This window comes from Sminthopsis crassicaudata, chromosome 2 (genome assembly GCF_048593235.1).
Source record: "Sminthopsis crassicaudata isolate SCR6 chromosome 2, ASM4859323v1, whole genome shotgun sequence".
NCBI classification, from domain to species: Eukaryota; Metazoa; Chordata; class Mammalia; order Dasyuromorphia; family Dasyuridae; genus Sminthopsis; species Sminthopsis crassicaudata.
The window spans coordinates 236,489,617-236,510,380 of NC_133618.1; the positions used below are offsets into that span (position 1 = coordinate 236,489,617).

Consider the following 20,764-nt stretch of genomic DNA (forward strand, 5'->3'; position numbering starts at 1 on the left):
TAATTGATTATTAATAAATATTTATTGACTGACTGACTGCAGGAGTCTCCTGGGGTAGAAACAGCTTCTACTAATGCAGATCAGTGAGTGTTCTGTAACTTGAAAGCTTCAAGAGTTGTGTAGGAACTTAGATACAAAGTGATTAGTCCATGGTTACAAAGATATTGATTGGTGTCAAAGGCAGAGCTCAATCTAAATCTTTCTAGCTCCAAGGCCAGTCCCATATCCACTATGCCATGCTTTCTTCCAAACCATTATGGATCCCAGACAAAGCTTAACTACTGACCATTTGGAAGCCAGATTCAGTGCCATGTTTGCCTTTTTTTTTTTTTTTAATTTTTACCAGTTACGTAGATTATGAAAGCAGTTACCGAGACTAGAGAATTGATTATGAAAGCAATTCACAAAAGCTGGAAATTTGGGAGTGTTGATATGACCAGGAGTATGGCTTTATAAAATCTGGTCATATGTGGCAGCAATATCTTTTGTAGAATTATAATTTCATTCAATCATAAACTTCTAAGTCTGAAACAGATTTTTGATTCAAGTCCTCATTTCATGAACTGGATCTCCTGAGTCTCAGAGAAGCAGTCAATTTGTTCAGTCTCACACTAAGGTTCTCAACATCAGTACCTTAAAGATACATTCTGACACTTGATTCATGTCAATAGAAACAGAAAATGCATTTGGAGACCTGCTTACATTTAATTATTCTTGAGAATTCTATGAAGTTATGATAAATATGGGCCCTGCTTCCTTTTTTATACTGATATAACCACTAAAGTCATGCAAATTCTTAAGACTCGGCATATTTCCTTCCTGTTTTTCACAGATAATAAGAACAAGCTCAAAGTTCCTATTTTATATGGAAATATAAGAATAAAGAGATAATTTTTTAAAAGTAATAAAAGAATGTTTCCTGATTTAATCTTTCAAATTTGTACCTCGCTTTTATTGTAATTTTAATCATTATAATATATGCACATCTTTTCAAAGGTTGGCTCAAAAAAGTGTATTTAATCACATCTTTAGGTACAAAGTTTAAAGATATTGTTACAATTTTATTTCTTTTATACATGGTCCAAATTTTGTTTGGAGCAATTATTGTTAGTGCAATCATATAAATCAGAAATTTATTTCAAGGAGAGAAGTAGTGCCTAATACACTTGTTCCTGATACATTGGTATCTACCTTTAAAAACATCTTCAAGGGGGCAAAGTATGTGTCTTAAATAAGACCAATTTGTAATGAGTTCTGTTCTTTCAACTATTTCTGAAATATTGGAGTCTTCAATATGTACTGTCTCTTGTGCTATGAAATGTGTATGGGACAACTAGTGAATGCTGCATATTTATCTCCAAAAAGATAGGGTTGGACTAGGTGACCTCAAAGATCTGTGATACAATGGAAAGAATACTAGTTTTGGAGTCAGTGGTTCTGAATTTGACTCCCAGAAGTGCCCACCTGTATGATCTTGGCTAAGTCATTTAATGCCTCCAAGTAACAGTTTTGTCACATGCAAAAAAAAAACAAAACAAAAAAAAAAACAGAAGTTGGTCTAGATGACCACTAAGGTTCCTTCCAGCTCAAAGTCTATGATGCCTTCCTGCTTTAAATACAAAAATTAGGAGGCAGGATAAATGACCTCATGGTATCTCCTAGCTCCGTATCTACATCCTATGATCTTGAAATGAGCAAGTGACATTCTTCAGAGTATATACAAATGCTATACATCTGTTTGACTGTTTTTAGTATCATTATAGCCCATGACTTAGCACAGAATCTTGCATATAATAGATGCCCAACAAATATTTGTTGAGCTGAATGAATTCATTAAGCAAAACCCCCATTGAACAAGGATGTGACTTCATTAAACTTATCCTAAGTAATTATAACCAAAATTCTTTAGAAGATTTTACAAGAATAGTAATTACCCATCAGAGGATGTGCCTAATCACCAAACTAAGGCAAAAAAACCAGTGGAGTAGTTCAACTACCTCTGAATTCATAGGAAAATCTATTCTTCATTACCAGATGACTAGTGCTTATAACCACCAGAACTTTTCTCCTAAGGTAAGGCCTATATAATATACTCAACTGAAAAGAGCTAAAATGAGAAAGATTGGGCCAAATGACCTCTAAGAACTCACTCTTCAAGTTCTGATGCTCTAACATCTCAAATCTAATATTCTATGTTCTTTAACATTCTTCCTTCTAAGATCCCCCCAGCTCTAACATTGTATTTTCTTAAGACACTAATAGCATTAATATTCTATGGTCTAAGGACTCTCCTAACTCATCTCTGACATTCTTTGATTTCTAAAGAACAGGAGAGTGTTTATAGTTCTTCATAGCCATTTGTGGATATGTGGTAAGCCAAGACCCTTGTTTTCTCTTTTATGTTTTTCAAAAATCCAAAAGGGTTCAATCCGCAGGTTCAATAAAAATATTGGGTATATTCTTTCTGAGGGTGTGGAGCAATGCAGGATAGCTAAGAGAGATCCCCAGTGCCCAGTTCTTTTGTGTCACCCTCCTGTTAAGCAGCCTTCTACAGTACTTTTTTTCCAGATACATTTAATTTGACATAAATTGTCAAGGGAAAAAAGTGAAAAGGAATCTATTTACTGAAAAATCTCACAATGAAAAACAACTCTTCTCATGTAGGCAAAAACATGAGAACTATTTGAAATGACAACACTGCATTTCAAAATTCAATTTAATTTAACATGTATAAAGTACTTTCTATGTTTAAGGCACTGTGATAGGTGCTAGAGACACAAAGAAAAAAACAATAAAGTACCTGTCCTCAAGGAGCTTACATTCTATTGGGATATAGAAACTGAATAGCGGAGAATACAAGGAGATTTGAGGAAACAGAGAACACAAACATTTGAAGGGAGTGGGGAAGGCCAATCAAAAAGATTTCACAAAGGAGAGACTAGAATAGACAAGCAAATGCTGAAAAGTTTTCAGAGCCTGATCAATATAGCAGGATGGTTTCAGAGTCCCAGTAGAAAGTAAGTGTTTGTGGTAATATATTATTAATGAGCCTTTGAGTAGATGCTTGTTATACTTCTAAAGCAGAGGGCTTCTCTCTGGCATTTGCTATTCCTTGAATAAGACACAATTCTTGCCAGCTCTGGGCAGTTTCACTGGCTGTTCCTCATGCTTGGGCCTCTCTCCTTTCTCATCTCTGCCTCTCTGCTCCCCTGGTTTCCTTCAAGTCTCAGCTAAAGTGTCACCTTCTACAAAAAGCCTTTCTAGTCTTTCTTAATCCCAGCACCTTCCCTCTGAGACCAACCCCAGAGGATCTTGTATGCATCTTATTTGTACATAGTTGTGGTGCATTTTGTTTTCCTCATTAGATTGTGAGCTCCTTGACAGCAGAAACTGTTTTTAACTTCTTCAGCATTCCCAGCACAGTCTGGCATATTGTAAATGCTTAATAAAATGCTTGTTCTCTTGAACTGACTTCATCCTGGTGCTACAAAATTTATAGGAAACAACTTGAGCCAGCTAAACCAAAAATCTTTTTAGGCCCTCCTAAGTTCTACAAGTTCTTGTTATCAAAACAAAGTTAAACTATTACAAAGGAAAACGAACATAAACAATTTAAAAGAGAGGGACTGTGAAGAGATTCAGTCTTTACATCTCTGATTGCTAGGTTTCTAATCTATTTCTTTGAAGAAAGATTGGATTCAAATTCAGGTCTCCTGACTCTCCACTTACTAACTTAGAACATAAAATAAAGAATGTTACATTGAATCAATAAAAAATGTCAAGCCTGAAAATGGTGTTGGAACCTAAGACAACAGGGCTGAAAGTGACTATAGACACACTAGCTTCTTAAGAAGGTTGTTACTTTCAATGCTTGTATCTTCCCACAGAGCCTTGCTTATAGTAAGAACTTAAATACTGGTTAAGTTAAATTGAATTGAACCAGAACTAAGTGGTCCTTAAGATTAGGTCCCATATTTTAATCTTCTAATCAGCATTTCCACTCTGGTTAATATGATCTGCTGGCCACATCAGGGGACTTGATCCTGTCCCCCACCCTTACCCCTTTTCAGGAACTTGAGGGGAAAAAAGAAAAATTACTGTTTATACAAAGAGTTTTATTTTTGAGGTACAACTTCCTGTTCAGTTATTGGGTTTGAGTACTTTATCATTGATCTCTCATCAGGAGATTCTATGATAGTCAAAAGAAGTAGTGAGCAAAAGGAAGAGCTTAGATCCACTAGCAAGTAGCAAAGAGTTTGATAGGGGAAAAGGGCTTTTGAAGACACCCCCTCTTCCCTGAGAAATAAAGGAAAATATAGCTGGATGACTTGCCATTGAAAAGGGATTTCTTTCATTCTAGATTTGCGTTGATACCCAACATATGATGAAATTTGATGCAAGCTAAGAAAAATACTTTGTGGTTGTTATTATTGTTTTTGTTGTTGTTGTTGTTTTTCTTTGACCAAGGATGCTCCCTTGGTTTTCTAGACCAAGGATGTCAAACCCTTATTGGTGCCATATCAAGCCACTTCTACCCTTCTTCCTCAAGTTATTTCTCCTAAGGAATATATAATCAGGTTATCCAATTTTTGAGAAGAGAAAAAAAATTTAGAGAGCAGTAGTACAATAAGATGAAGGCTCTAAACTCAAAACGGCATACTGTTTGACTTTTGGGCCATTGCTTTCCAAAGAGTTGGGCAAGATCTATGATTTCATTAATAAAGGAAGCTCTGGGATAAGAACACCCTCTTCTAGGGAACCTGATCTGCAACTTCAGAGTATTAGGAGTTGTTGACTCACTCTATATCACACAGTCAGGATGTAACAGAAAGAGAATTTGAATCCAAGTCTTCCTGGCTCAAAGCTTAGTTTTATATCTGTCACCCTATGCTGCCACTCATAAAAATTTTCTCTTAATAAAAATCTATAAAGCACAATTTGCTGGAACAGAGGAAACTGAATCTATTCTACACACACAAAAAAAAATGAAGTCATGTTATTTCCATAAATATCCAAATAAGAAATGAGGGGCTATTATCAAATAAAATAGATTTTGTAGGGGTTGTGGGTGAGGATATTCTCCACTCTAAAATCATTCCCAAAGCAAATTCCATAGAAAACAAGTGACTGACAGATGAACTATGAACTATGGCATAAAACATAATGGAATATCATCTTGCCATTAAAAATGACAAATGTACTGTTTCAGAGAAACATGGGGAAAATTTTAAGAAATTATGCAGAATAAGGTGAGCAGAAGCAGGAAAACAATTGTTATGGTAACAACACTGAAGCACAGTGGAGAGAGACCTGGCTTGGAATCATGATTTAGAGTCATTTACTGTGCCTCAGTTTTCTCATTTGTTAAAAAGGAGAGAAGAGAAGACTTGAGGGTTCCTAATGTTCTTTCTGGCTCTGGATTTATGTCCTCTATGATTCAGAGCATACTGGAGCAGAAAGAGGACTTCATTTTGGACTCAAAATACTTGAACATAAGGCTGACTCTGAGGCTTAATAATTGTGAGCTTGGCTAGGTACAACCTCTCTGAAACTCAGTTTTATTATCTGTGAAATTAAAATAATATTTGTACTATCTCAGCATCATAAATTTAGAGCAAGAAGAACCCTTAGAGGCAATCAAGTATAGCATCTTCATCTTTCATTTGGGAAACCTGAAGCTCAGTATTGAAATGATTTGCCCAGGTAATATCCAAAATAAGATTTTAACTCAAATCTTCATTCTTCAACAAACTCAAACAACTATAAAAGATTTAAGCCCTCTGCTCAAAGCAATAACCAACCTATAATTCCAAAGGACAAAGGATGGAATATGCTACCAGTCTCCTGCAAAGACATAATGGATTCAAGACTGTATACCTCCAAACATATGTCTCATTCAATGTGAGAACTGGTTTTGCTTGACTATATATTTTTGACACAAAAGTTTTATGATTTTTTTCTTTTTCAATTGGAGGAGATGAGAATGAGAGAAAATAGTCTATTTGTAGTTTAGAAAACTTTTAAAGTGATTTTTACTGGTCGGTTGTTGCCACTACCCAGAGCAATATTAAAATTAGAAAACAGAGAGGAAATTGTCTTTTCAGAGATCTTAAAAACTATTAATTTATTTTCCCATTTTGGTCTGAATTTTCTTCTACAACATGACAAATATGGAAATGTTTAAAAGGATTGTACATGCTTAACCTATATTAGCTTGCTTGCTATCTTGGGGAAGGAGGAGGTAGCAGGGAGGGAAAAAATTTGGAACAGAAAATCTTACAAAAATGAATGTTGAAATGTATGCATGCATTTGGAAAAAATAAAATACTATTAAGACTAAAAAAAAATCCTATAACCTAAAGGTCACTGAGTAAAAGATGTTAGTAACCAAGAAAAAAACCTTCTGAGTTACTGTGATTTTGTCCCTTTGTTTTTCTGTAATGGATTCACTTAGAAAAACCGAATGTGGCACAACTTGTTCTGAAATGGACACTCCAGAATATGTGCTGCAGACTACTAAACCACAAGGAAGCATAGAAGAGAATATGGCCTCTGTACAGGCCCACCAGGTGGTTCCTAAAAATGGTGATGGGGTAATTTGCATATTATTATTTGCTAGGGTTTTCTGTCAACAGAGGGAAAATTCTACTTTACTTTTAATGCTACTCATTTCCTACGAAGGGTGCTGGATTAGGGATTAATTTACTAGTTAATTACATGTGACACAGAACTGAGCCAAGCATGCTGGATGTCTTTAGAGTATCAATTATGAGATCAGTGTATGATTCACTAATTGGTGCCAATGTCCTATTAGCTCTTACCAAGGGAAACAGCTAAACAATCACAGTAACTGCAAACACACTGTGATTACCATGTGTGACTTAATGTCCTGAATTTCTTAAGGAATTTGTGGAATAAATATATTCACAGCTCTGCAGGCACAAGCACATGGAGAGAGACTTGTTGGAATCCTGACTTAGACATTTACTGAGCCTCAGTTTCCTCATCTGTTAAAAAGAAGAGAAGAATAGACTTGATGGCTCCTACTTCTGGCTCTGGATCTATGTCTTCTATGATCCAGAGCATACTGGAGCAGGGAGATTTTGGAGTCAAAAGACTTGATAAAAGTACTGACTCTGAGATTTAATAACTGTGAGCTTAGAAAGGTACAACTTCTCTGAAACTCAGTTTTATTATCTGTGAAATGGAAAAAATAATATTTATACTACCTCAGCATTATAGATTTAGAGTAAGAAGAACCCTTAGAAGCAATCAAGTATAGATAGTATCTTTCTCTTTCATTTGAGAAACCTGATGCTCAGCATTGAAATTATTTGCCCAGGTAATATCTGAGACAGGATTTGAATTCAAATCTTCATTCTTCAAATTCATTGAGGGAACTAGGTAGTGCAATAAGCAAAGCACTATACTTAGAGTCAGGAAAAGGCAAGTTCAAATCTGGTCTCAGATGCTTCTAGCCATGTGATCCTAAGCAAGTTACTTAATCTCTCTCTGATGCAATTAACCTAATTGTAAAATGAGGTTAATAATAATACCTATCTTCCATAGTTGTTGTAAGAAACAAATAAAACAATATTTGCTACATACTTAGCACAGTTGGATACATATTAGGTACTTAATAAATACTTATTTCCTTCTATTCTAAAGTATAACAATTGCTGCAAAGATTTGTTCTGAGGAGAGAGAATGCTTTATACTATCTAATAATTATTATATAATATATAATAATTATACTATCTAATAATAATAATATCTAATAATTGTAAGTTTTGATTATATTTTAATTTTTATATTAACACTTATAAAATTTATTATAGAGGATTTAGGTACAGGATAGATCAAATTGTATAGCAATATTGGACAAAAAGAGTAAGTACACATGTTTCTGAAGCTTCAGGAGGGTTATAGCAAATGTAGCATTTTGTCTTGAGATAAATGGCTTGGAAAAAGGGTTTCAATCTAATATTTCCTACTTTGAATTACTCCAATTGGACACAATTTGATTTTGTTGCAGCTCAGCTAACCCTCCCCTATCTATCATGCAGCAAGCAAGACACAGGAGACCACAAGGTTTTTAAAATAGCAACAGCAGGCAGGAAAGCACTCTAAACAAACCACAGCTCACTCCCTCATCATTCTGCAGCTTCATCACAGCCTTGGCTTATACCCCTTGCCAAAAGTCAAGGTTAGTCACAAGCCAGGAACTTCAAAATAAGTCTTTTTTTTTTTTTTTTAACAAAATGGAAATATTAAAAATCAACTACACTTGCTGCTAGAACAAATTCAGACTTTGGAAAGAAAGAAATTGTAGCACAATATGATTCAAAATCAGTCCATAAAATCCACAATGCCTTTTCTTCTTTTTCTAAATTCCATAATTAGCACAGGTCACTTAGAATGACCCATGCAATTTATACAATTACAAATATATTTTAGGTTTTGAATAAATACTTTCTTTTATCATTCTCTTATTGTTTCATGGGCAGCTAGTTGGTGCAGAGGATAGAATGCCAGGCCAGAAGTCAACTTCCTGAATTTAAATCTGGCCTGAAACACTTATTAAGCATGTGACCATGAGCATGTCATTTAGCCATTTACCTCAGTTTCCTCATCTGTAAAATGAGTTAGAGAAGAAAATGGTAGAAAACCACTACAGTATCTTTGCCAAGAAAATCCCAAATGGGGTTACAAAGAGTTGAAAACTACTGAAAAGCAATAACAATCATTTCATGTTTGTTAAATCTTGAATCCCCCAAAGATTTTAACATCTTCAAAGGGTTTTTTTTTAATTGATCACTCCCAATGCTACCCATTTACAGCCTTTTAGGATCATAGCATTGGAATTAGAAAGGACATTAGATACTGTCTAGTCCAATCTCCTCAATTTTTAGAGAAGAAAATGGAAGCCCAGAGAGTTTAAGTGACTTGGTTAACCAAAATCATATAGTTAATTAGCAGCAGAGGCAAATTTTCAACACAGTTCATCTGGGTCCAAAGATCAGAACTTTTTCCAAATATTACTTTTGCCCTTGAGTAAAAAATCAGGTACTCAATAATTGTTAAAGTAAAGGTACCAAACATACCAATACCGATATCATTTAACAAGAGATCCTATCTTCTTTTGTCCCCAATATTCCTCTATGTATAGATTTGCAAGTGAGTCTCATGGTCCCTCACCTGGAGGTCTTCCTTTTCCTGGCTCTATGCAAAAAAAAAAAAAAAAAAAAAAAAAAAAAATGCCCCTTTTGCCGAGCGGGCCTCACTGCCTTATGAGAAACATACACCTGCAGGGTGTGTGATTACACTGTAAGACATCTTTCATCTAGAAGCTTGTACTTGAAGGCTCTTAGACAGGTAGAAACAAGTGTCTAGCCCTAGACTAACAGGAACGGGTGGAGATAACAGGAGGACCCAGTTCGGTAATGTCAAGCCTTCAAAGTTAAAGCAAATTATGTAGGCTGTCTTACTAAACTTCTTGAGTTTGTTCCATGGACCCCTCCCTTTTATTTTATTTTATTATAGTTCATAGGGGCCCAGGAGGATTTGCTAAAATTGGAACCAGACAATCCTAAAAAACTTAATGTCTCTAAGTCATTAGATGATACATCTCAAAAGCCTCCACTCCCAACTACTGCCTTTATAAAACACCACCTTAAAAGTGATTTAGTGTTTAAAAAACTTTTTTAACCCAAATGCTCCCCTTTCAATTATCTCATTTGATACAACCACCTATAAAGGTAACTATAAAACCACCTATAAAGGTAACTATAATAGGTAGGTATCTTTGGCAAATGGAGTATTTGATAGTAAGGAACTCACATGGAAAATGAAGAGATTTAGAATAGGCTTCTCTAGCTTCTATCTTTTCAAAGTCAGAAAGATGATGCCTTTTATTTAGTGCTTTGAAATCTGCAAAATACTTTACATAACAAATTTTATTAGAACTCAGAATACCTTGAATGGCTTTTCCTTTTCTCTTTCTTTCCCTTTTAATCCAAAACCAATATAACTTTTAAAGTCTAAATTAATAATACCTCCTTCTAACATATAAGATTATATCTTTAGAGTTGAAGGGCCATTAAGTGTAATCCCTCATTTTACAGATGAGGAAATTTAAGCAGACATGATCACTTGATTGGACATATCAGCTATATCATACAACTAACACTTAATCATATATAGTCTTGTATTGATACCTCCTTGTTTACTCTGTTATTTTTGTTGTTGTTCAGTCATGTCCAACTCTTCACAATTCTGTTTGGATTTTTCTTGACAAAGATTCTGGGATAGTTTGCCATTTCCTTTTCCAATTCATTTTACATATGAGGAAACTGAGACAAACAAGGTTATATGACTTGCTCAGGGTCTTCGTGAATCCAGACCCAGAATTCTATCCTCTATGCCATCTAGCCCATACACAGCAACTAGCTGCTATTGTTTAATCTACATATAAGCTTTTGATATCCAACAAAACTGTAAATTTCTTGGAAGAGAGTTCAAATCATGCCTCCGAAACTTAATAATTTTGTGACCCTAGGCAAGTCACTTAATCCCAGTTGCAGACAGAGACAAAGAGGGAGATAGAGATGGGGGAGAGACAAAGAGGGAGACAGAGACAGAGAAGGGGATGCGAGAGAGAAAAAGAGAGAGAGAAGAAAGAATAAGAGGAAGAAAAAGAGGAGGAGCAGGAACAAATAACCGAGGTAGGGAGAGGGAGAGGGGAGAGAGAGATCATGGCTAACTCTTCTCAGTCTCTATCACCTTCCCTTGCCCAGAGCTGAGCACTAAGCAGACATTTCATACTTCTTTAATTAATTTACATTGTATTAAAAATGAACATGCTGTCCACCTTTAACAACAAAGTACTTTCACTGATATTTATACCTTTTTACAATTGATCAGGCAGGGGCTGAGGTTTATCATGCACAGTTAAACTCAACCTCTAACCTCCTTCTCCACCTCCTCACTAGGGCCCCTTCTAGTTGCTGCATTGATTGAACTCAAGCTCTGAATCTCCTGACATTTCACTGAAATTCGATGAAAACTAAAGACTTCAGGAAACCAGCTCAGGGCCTGGGCCTCCACGGAGCTAAGAACTCCTCAGCCCTCTTACCAGCAAATTGTCTGAGGTTACGAGAAAAATTATGGGGCAACATCACAAACAGTCAACAACTTTCAAAATGAGTAAGCATCAGTAGTTCTGAAATTTTGATTTTAAGTAAGAGACCAAGGTGATAATCAGTAGAAGAATTTCTGTGAGAGATGACAGAATAACTGACCTTCATATCTACTCACCAAGAACAAATAAAACCTCAACCTTGAGAGATCTCAAAGATATTCTGCTTCCAAAGATGTCTTCAAAGATAATTTAAATTTAATTCTTATTGGGGAACATCATGCCATTTTTCTCTGCTCTTTAAATCCAAGCTCTTATCTTCCTCATTCTCTCATTCTCTCCTATGAGACTTGATACTGAATTCTATCATGATTTTTTTTTTGCAAGAAAGTTCTGATGTTACAGGGTAGTTTTAACAATGGTCAAAGCCATGGCCATACTGAGAATTCTTGCCACTGTCTGGAGCTCTTTCATTCTTATAGATTTATGTTTACTATTATTTGACTATGAATGAGAGGCAGAGCAGCATAGAAAATTGAGAATTGGTGACAGAATCAGAAAAATCTGGCTCAAGTCTTACTTCTGGTATATGCTACCTGTATAACCATAGATAAATCACTTAGTCCTCCAGTGTTCTAGGTAACTCTAAAGACTGTGACTTTCAGAGAAGGTACTGGCATGTATCCATACAGGATGTTCCTCACCAGAAACTTCCTACACTGTGATGTTGCTGTCCAACATGAAGCTCCATTCTATTTAACTAAGAAACACCAATCTCCTCACTGATGCCTTTAACCTAAAGTTATAACCAATCAAGGATAACTTTGGACTAAACAAGTACCCTCTCTCCAAAAAAAATGATGTGAAGGATTCTCAAGGAAATTGCACAGGTGCCAAAGGAGTCCAGTGCCTTAGGCTTAGAGTGGGAGGGAAAGTGTCTGCTTAGTGCTCAGCTCTGGGCAAGGGAGGATTATAGAGACTGAGAAAAATGCTTTTGTTTTAAAACTGTATCCAAAGTGATACCAATACAGGCATTATATAGATTAAAATTTGGTGGGTAGATTTAAAAGACAGATTGATGGTTGTAACATCTAGACCAGTTCAAATGGGTTTGTTTCATCTTGTTGGGTTTGGGAAGGGGGCAAGGGAAAGATCTAGAACAAGAAAAAGATGAGGTATTTAGGGCTCTATATTATATATTGTCTCAAACCAGTGCTAGGAAGCGTATACTTTGCTTCATTATAAATCCTAAAATAAAAAAACCCAGATACTAATCAGCTTTCCTGCAAGGCATGGATTATAGGCACAAACTTTGGGTTTCCCTCAAATTTTGAGAATATAACTAATATTATTCTCTATCAAAAACTTACTGTATTAAAGAAGTTCACATATAAATATGTATATCTTCTAAAATACATAAACAAATATGTATATATAATATGTAAATGCATGTTAAATGTGTGAACATGTATATGAATATACTTGTGTGTATATTTGCATATGTGTTTGTGCATATACATATGTTGTTATTCAGTGGTACTCTTTGTTACCCCATGGACACAAATATAAATAACATAGCACACCAATACTGTCCATGGAATTTTCTTGGGAAAGTTATTGGAGAAGCTTGCCATTTTCTTCTCTAGTGGACTAAGGCCAACAAAATTAAATGATTTGTCCAGAGTCACCCAGCTAGTAAGTGTCAGAGGCTAGATTTCAATTCAGGTCTTCTGATTCCACTCCCAGTGCTGTAACCATTGAAGCACCTGGCTGCTTCATGTGTACTCACACATATGAATTATGTGTTATGCATATATCTACCCTAGATCCCTCAAAATTAGTTGATTTTCGCAATTGAGTGTTAGGAGCTCATAGTTCTCATTTCCAGTGATCTTATTTAAACTCAAGAAGATTTCCTGATTCCAACTCCAGCACTCTATCCACTACATGCTTAGCTGCCTCTTAGGTAGATGTTACAGATGAGGAAAATAGGGACAGAGAAATTGTGATTTGCTTATAGTTATGTATTAGTAGCTATTGGAAATGAGATAAACATTTTTTTCCTCAACATTGTGCAGTAGATCGAGTGCTGGACTCAAAGCTATTAAGACTTGAGTTCAAATCCTATTTCTGACACCTACTAGCTAGAGGGTTTTGAGGTAGTGACAAAATCTCAGGCTCAGTTTCCTCATCTGTTAAATGGGAATAATAATAGCTGCAGTCCATAACTCAAGTTGTAATGAGGGTCAAATGACATACTGAATGTGCAACACATAGCAACCTTTAAAATACTATACAAATATACTACACAAATACCTATTATTATATTATGCTCTCTCTTGGCATGGTGACAACTTAAAAATTGGGTAGCCAACAGGCTGATCACAATTCTGTCCTTGTCTAATCTAGAAATCAACTTAAACATTCATAATCTTACAGTGTGTTAAGAAGGAGAGAGACCTCTCTATTAACTGTAAGGGTGGGTGCTTATGGAGAACTAAGAATTTCAAAAAGTGAAAGAAAGGCCCCATTATAGCCTGCTAGTAATATTCTCAAGCTCTGCAAATGCCCCATTTGTCACAAATTTGGGGAAACTAAAGGTTTTGCAGATAGACCATTGGGAGTTGCTGACTAGTAGGTAAGTAGGTCACAGACTTAAACTTGTTATTACTTCTCAAACAGCAATCTCTCTTCCTTTTGTCATTCTTTATTGCAATCCATCCTACATACATCTTTCCAAGTTAAACTTCCTACTATACAAGTTTGGTCTTGTCTCTTGCCTGTTGAATAGCACTCGATACTTCTCTATTTAATGCCTGCCAAGTGAAGGCTAAACCCGCTTAACCTGGTATTTCCAGTTCTCCACAGTGTGGTCCTCATTGTCCACTATAGTAGAATGCAAGGTCCTTGAAGAACAACTTTAGTTTTCAACTATTCCACTTCATATTCTCTAACCTATATCCCAAATAAATCCTTTGTGGTTCCCCCAATATACCCAATACTTACCCACTTCTGTATCATACTGTTTCCTGTATGCCCAACTTTGACTATTGAAATTTTATCCAACCTTCCAAGTTCAGCTTAAATGTCATGGTCTCCATGAAGCCTTCTTTGATTCCCTTAATCAGAAGTGATTTCTCCCATCTGAAATTTCCTGACGTTTTGGTTTTGCTTTTATTCCTCATTTATGGTCACAATTGAATAAGTTTATTTATCTACATGTCTTATCTTCCCTACTTCCTTTGAATGCAAAGAGTGATTCATATTTATCTTTGCATCCACCCAGAAACTAGTACATTACCATTCATTCATGTTTTTGAATGAAGGAATAATTTCAGCCTGGTCTAGATCCTCAAAGTATCCAGCAAAATATGGTTAGAATCTCATATTCAAAAGATATTTCAGAGGTCATACAACCCAAGTTACCCTGAGAATTAGTTATATGGAATATATAGGTGCTGGTCTAGGAATAATAATAACTGATATTTATAAAGTGTATTACTGTTTACTTTGTAGTGAGCAAATATTTTGGCAGGCCAAGTTGGATAACTCAATTTTTGTGATCATCTTTCTAGAGCAGAAAGGAATCTTTTAGATCATATCTAGTCCAATTACTTCATTTTATTGTTGTTTATGGAGGCAATTAGAGTTACTTGACTTGCTCAGGGTCACACAGGTAGTACATATCTAGTGTCTGAGGCTAGATTAGAACTCAATCCTCCTTACTGCAAGGCCAGTGTTCTATGCATTTCACCACCTAGCTGCCTCCCCCCCCAACTATTTCATTTTTATAAAGAAGGAAACTAAGGCCCAGAGAGGTTAAGATATTTGCCTGAGGTCATATAAATTAGTGCAGGAGTAAGACTGGAACACAGATCCTGTGATCATAACAATGAACTCAATGATCTTTCCCTTGGCCTTCTGGAAATCTGCTTACAGACCACTTGTAATATAAGAACCCAGTCAACAAAATAGATTTAAAGTGTCTTGTCTGGGATCACATACTCAATGGTGTCAGAACAAAGATATGAAGATCTCTCCTAACTCTTAAGTGTAATCTTCTTGGCACACTATACTCTTCCATATTGGAAATTTTCTCCGGCTTTGGTAGGTATAAGCAGCAGATGCTCTGCTTGTCAAGCCAGCTGGAAACCAAAGAGATTTCTCAAAGCCAAGCTCTGCCAACTCCTACATCCTTTTCTTCTTTTTCTGTCCTGGCTCCTAAATGCTCAGCCACCATTTACTATTTATTCCAGGCTAGGGAAAATAGATGGGCAAATAACCACAAGTGAATGAATGGTCCCTCATAACTATAAATTTGGGGGGCTTGGGTTTAAAGATGACAGGGAGTTCCTAATTAAGAAACAGAGCTATTATAAATCTGCCTCTGAATGCTTACTTGGTCCTTAGCCAAATGTACTTTACTATATGTCATTTTGTGCAAAGCATATCATAACAGTCAACAAATAAGAAATTGTGATGGCTGAATATTGCCATTAATGATAAATGCACAGTGCTTGATCAGAAGGGACTTGGCCAGATTCAAAGGCAGGATCATTTGTCATGTAACCCACCCAGATCTAAGGAAGGGAGTCTCTGGATCTAAATAATTATTCTTTTGTATGGGATCATATATTTAAACCTAGTAAGGACCTTAAGTTATCTAATTCAAAGTTCCTCATTTTATGGATGAGGAGCCTGAGACCAACAGAACTTAAGTGACTTGGCCAAGTTACGTTGGTAGGGGCAGAGGTGAAATTTTAACTGCTACTCACTTATATCCAGTAGGTACAAATAGAGAAATAAGGAAATTAACAAGAAATTTCTTCTTCATTTGATCCATTCTGTACCCAAAACGCTGACTGACTCATGTTTTAGGTCCTCTGTTAATGGCTATGACTAAAAGCATTCTTGCATACTAACAATTTTGACCATGTCAGATCCTTCCCAGAAGCATGTATGAGCTCAGACATGAAAGAGTATATCTTTACATGTTTTTAGTTCCCCTAGTATGTCCCCTACTGCTCTTAGTATACTTTATATACTTTTTAATACCCCTAGGCACTTTCTGGGGCTGGTAATCTCAAATGCTTCAAGGCACTGCTAATGAGATAGCAGGTTCCGTCTATAGTCTCAGTTTGCTTTGCCCTCCCTTCGGGTAAGTGGGTCTATGGGTGAGTGTTCCACTAAACACAATGAAAAATTTTTAGTAAATTCATGAATCTATGCCTTCTCTAGAGTTTTGCAGTAAAGGAAGCTTAAAAAAGAAGGCTTAAGAAAGCCTTGTGATCCATGATCATAATGATTACAGGTATTAGGCTGTAAAAATATTGATTGAAACTTGTCATCTAATCAATAAGTGAACAGGTCTGAAATTATGATAAAACTATATGAAGTCAAATGTATAAAATATTAATAAGATACAGTACTGGAAAAAGTAGCCTGGTGTGGTGGACATACCACTGGCCTTGGAGTCAAGAAAACCTAAGTTTATATCCCAAAATAGTCAATGATTTCAAACCATTCATTACCACTAAAGTTCATCACTTTTAGGCCAATATTTTCACTACTGCTCTGTAGCCATGATTCAAGGAATATCATAATTTCAGAATGGAAGAATACATGGTGAGCCTAAAGAGATTGCAGATAATTTTGTGTGCAAATGATGGAAGCCAAAACAAGGAAGGTCAGTTGGTGTGCTATCGTGGTGAGCTATCTACTTTGAATGAAGGCTTCAGAGTTTATTCTGGAGTCAGTGAGGATTCATGGAAGGTTCCTGAAAAGGGGATGGAATAATCAGATAGATTTCAATTGCTTCAGTGCTAATGAGATTGCAGTTCATTCTAAATTGATTTTTATAAAGACCCCCAGTAGATTGAGGCAAATAAAGCAAGGGACTTGATATTCAGTGAAAAATAGTATCGCATAAAAGGGCTTTTGTGTCAGTTGTGGGCAAAGATGTAAATTGGCACTTGCTAATACTGAGTAATAATATCATGTAAATTCATTTAATACCACCTCTGACAGAACATGAAACCAGTGGGAAATTAGACTCTCTTTTCTCCTAAAAGGAGTGGAGGGTAGCATGAGGTAAAAGAGAGAGATTTACATTCCCAACTCTTCTGGGCATGAATTTCTCAGCACCCAAGAAGCTTGAAAAGCAAGGGGTTGGTTTCTGTTTTCCATCCCCAGAAACAGCTTAGCCTGTTACCACAGCTGAAATCTGGCTGTCCTATAAGTTAGCACAGAAGGGAAGACAGAGTCCGGAGCCTGAAAACACCACTCTTGTTTATAGAGGGAAACCCAGCCTGTCAGGCCAGATGGATTCCTGGGCTAATCCCTTCATGTTTCATGCTTTCCACCAGCCGGGGCCACTGAGAAAGGCTATCTTTAGGAGGAGGGGTGTGTTTGGAAGAGAGCAGCTGGAAAGAGGAGGACGTTTGCACCAGCTTGGCTGTATTGCTAGGGTGGAAAAAAGCGGAGGTTTCTCTTGGGTCCCCCCTGAAAAATTAGTGTCCTAATCCAAAGCTATCCTGGGCCAAGCACAACAAACAACAACAACAAGAAAAAAAGGAGAAATGGCTTTCCCCAACTCTCCCGCAGCCACATTCATCTCTGATCTCTTCTGCTCTGCTCCAGAGATGGATTTCACAATGGTTTCCATAGAACTTGCCTTTGCTATCATAACAAAGTTGATGGAGAAAGTTAATGCTGGGGCAAATACTGGTTTCTGAAGACAAGAAAATAAATTTTCTATTCGATCCACTGGCCAGCACATTTTTGAGTGAATGCCATAGATGGGGACTCCCCACATAATGGAAGCATCTGCCTTTGGGCAAATGCTACAGATCTGTAACAATTTCCAAACAAAATCCAGCAAATAATAGATCAAGTGACTACTGTGAACAAAAAAGTAGAAGGCACAGTCCCTGCCCTCTGGAAGCTTAACTGTGCAGAGGAGATACTCAATTACTAAGACCAGGAGGTCTTTACCAAACAATGGTAAAAATTAGTAAATCCACTTGAAATTCAAACTAGGGAGAAGGGAAGCTAGGGCAGTCAGGGCAAGTTTCTTGGAGGAGCAGAGATTGGTAATATAATTTAAAGAGCTAAGATTTTAATACCTGGGCTAAACATTTAGTCTGAGTTCATAGAATGGTAAAGAGTGCTAAGTCATATCTGTGTTATACATCTATGCACTTTACTCTGCAGAAAATGTAGAAGGGTCATATCAGCACAGGTCTAGAGTTGGAAGGGATCTCAGAGCCCTTCTAATTCAAATCCCTAATTAAGGGGCAGTTGGATGGTACAGTGGATACAGCACCAGCCCTGGAGTCAAGAGAACTTGGTTTCAAATCCAGCTTCAGATACTTAGCAGTTACTAGTTGTGTGAGTCAGGGCAAGTCACTAAGCTCCAATTGACTTTCATATACTCAAAATCCCTAATTAAAACATGAGATAATTCACTCAATCTAGTTTAAACTGTCTGCAAAAATAAATCCATTCCAAAATGGAGTTATTGATGTATGGCCACTGTTGCAGCTTCTTGGAGCCACAGGTAAGAGAGTTTGGTGAACATAAACAGCAAAGATGGATGAGTAACTCTGAAAAGGACTCAGCAAGACCTCATACCAAATGTGCAATAGCATAGGAGGAAGTCCAAAAGGAATGAGGATAGTTTTGAAAGTGCCAGGTTGAATTTTTAAATACTCGAAAGAAAATACAGCCCTCTGTATTAGAACTTGTTTCATGCAGAAGCATATTTTTCTGATTTTTATTTTTGTTTTTTGTTTACTTTTATAAAATGCTTCATTTTCTTGTTGTGAATTTCAAAATTAAAAACAATCAATATTTTAAAAATATAAATAGGAAACATAAATAATTTTTAAAAATACAAAGTAACTGAGACCTAAAGAGGTTAAAAGAGTCAACTAATAATGAAAATAAAACTTTGGTCAAGAGCTTAATTAAACAATTGAAAGAGTGTGTGTGTGTGTGTGTGTGTGTGTGTGTGTGTGTGTGTGTGTGTGTGAAATACCCATCAAATGGCTTTCTTCAAAATCCCACTCTAGTTACAGCCCATCATCTTGACAATTTGGTATAAAAAATTATAACTAAAAACTGAAGTTTTTAGTCTGGCTTCAGAGATCTTTCTCTGAATATGGAGGATTTTTAGAAAGTGCTCTGAAGACTTTAACAAAAATGGGGTGTAGCTAACTCAGCACGAGTTCAAAAATTTAACTCAGAGACTTAGAAGCATCATTCTGAAACATCAATAATAAGAAGAAAACTCTCCAGTGTAGAGATTGAGACAGGCCAAAATAACAATTAATTGGGCTCCCTTAAGTTTAATTCACATACAGAAATATTTGTATGTGTACAAGGCAATGCTGAAAATTGACTAGCAACAAGTACTCAACAGAGATCTCTGGAATGCCTCAATTCTAGTCAGAATGGACTACTGTCCAAATAGACTAGTCTCTCCTACAGGTGTTCCACGTCACTATTTCTAACCTATAACCTATTCTGTTGTTTAAAAAAAAAAAAAAGTTGGAAAAAGAGTGGTATTTTAGCTGTTGTCTTTATGCAGTAAAAATCAAGGAGATTGGTGAAGATTAATTCATAAACTACATAGTTTGCTTCAAAAATAGATTCATTAAAAGTTAGAGATATAAGGAATCCAAGAGGCCATCTAGTCTAAATTTCTTATTTTACAGAAAATGAAATTATCCTGGAAAGGAAGTGATTTTTCCAAGATCATACAGTGAGTTAAGTGGATTAGACAAACAAGACTAAGAAGAAGTTAAATGACTTGTCCAAAATCAAATAAATAGTCAGTGGCAAGCAGAATTTGATCCCAGGTGCTCTGATTCCACACTCAGGATCCTTCCCATGTCATCTCTCCTTTTATAGGAAGTCCAATAAATGGAACTGATTTGTCAGGATCACACATGTAATTAATAAAATAAATAGCAGAGATCTAAACCCTGGTTTTCTGACTCTGGCAACCAAATATGTATAAGTTGTGCATGAATTGAACTAATTTCACAGAAGCTCATTTTTAGAAAGTTGATCACCAAATGATAAATGCTTTCAGATCTAACAATTCTCAAAGAAACATTTCCTGATATATGAAGAAATTGACAATGAAATCACAAATATTTTTAAATACAGAAGAAATATTATGATATATATTTGTACATACTAAGTATTCAGCAAATACTAGTTTGTGTAAATTCACAAATTTTGTGAATGAATGAATGAACAAACAAGTGAATGAATGAATATGGCTGATCTAGTGGCAGAGACACTTTTCTAGTGAGCTAATGTCCAGACTGGGCAGTTGGATCCAATTGGAAAGTTGGACTCGGAGAGACTGAACTTATTGCTTTTGCTCTATTTTTAAACAGGCAGAGATTATATTCTTTATGTCTGTCTCCCTCTGTCTTTCTGTCTGTGTACCTTTCTCTGTTTGTGAGTCTGTCTGCCTCTCTTTCTGTTTTTGTCTGTCTCTCTGCCTGTTTTTGTCTGTCTCTCTCTCTGTCTCTCTCCCACTGCTCTGTGTGTGTCTCTCTCTGTTTCTCTCTGCCCCTCTCCCACCTCTCTCTGTTTCTCTCTGTGTCTTTT

General features: G+C 36.2%; 1 protein-coding gene and 1 long non-coding RNA gene across 11 annotated transcripts in view; one reads left to right on the plus strand and one right to left on the minus strand.

Annotated features, from left to right (window-relative positions):
* The window catches only part of NFATC2 (nuclear factor of activated T cells 2), a 274,601-nt gene that overhangs the window by 106,847 nt on the left and 146,990 nt on the right, over positions 1-20,764 (minus strand). The gene's annotated exons all lie outside the window — the stretch shown is intronic.
* The window catches only part of LOC141555611 (uncharacterized), a 110,882-nt gene that overhangs the window by 79,580 nt on the left and 10,538 nt on the right, over positions 1-20,764 (plus strand). The gene's annotated exons all lie outside the window — the stretch shown is intronic.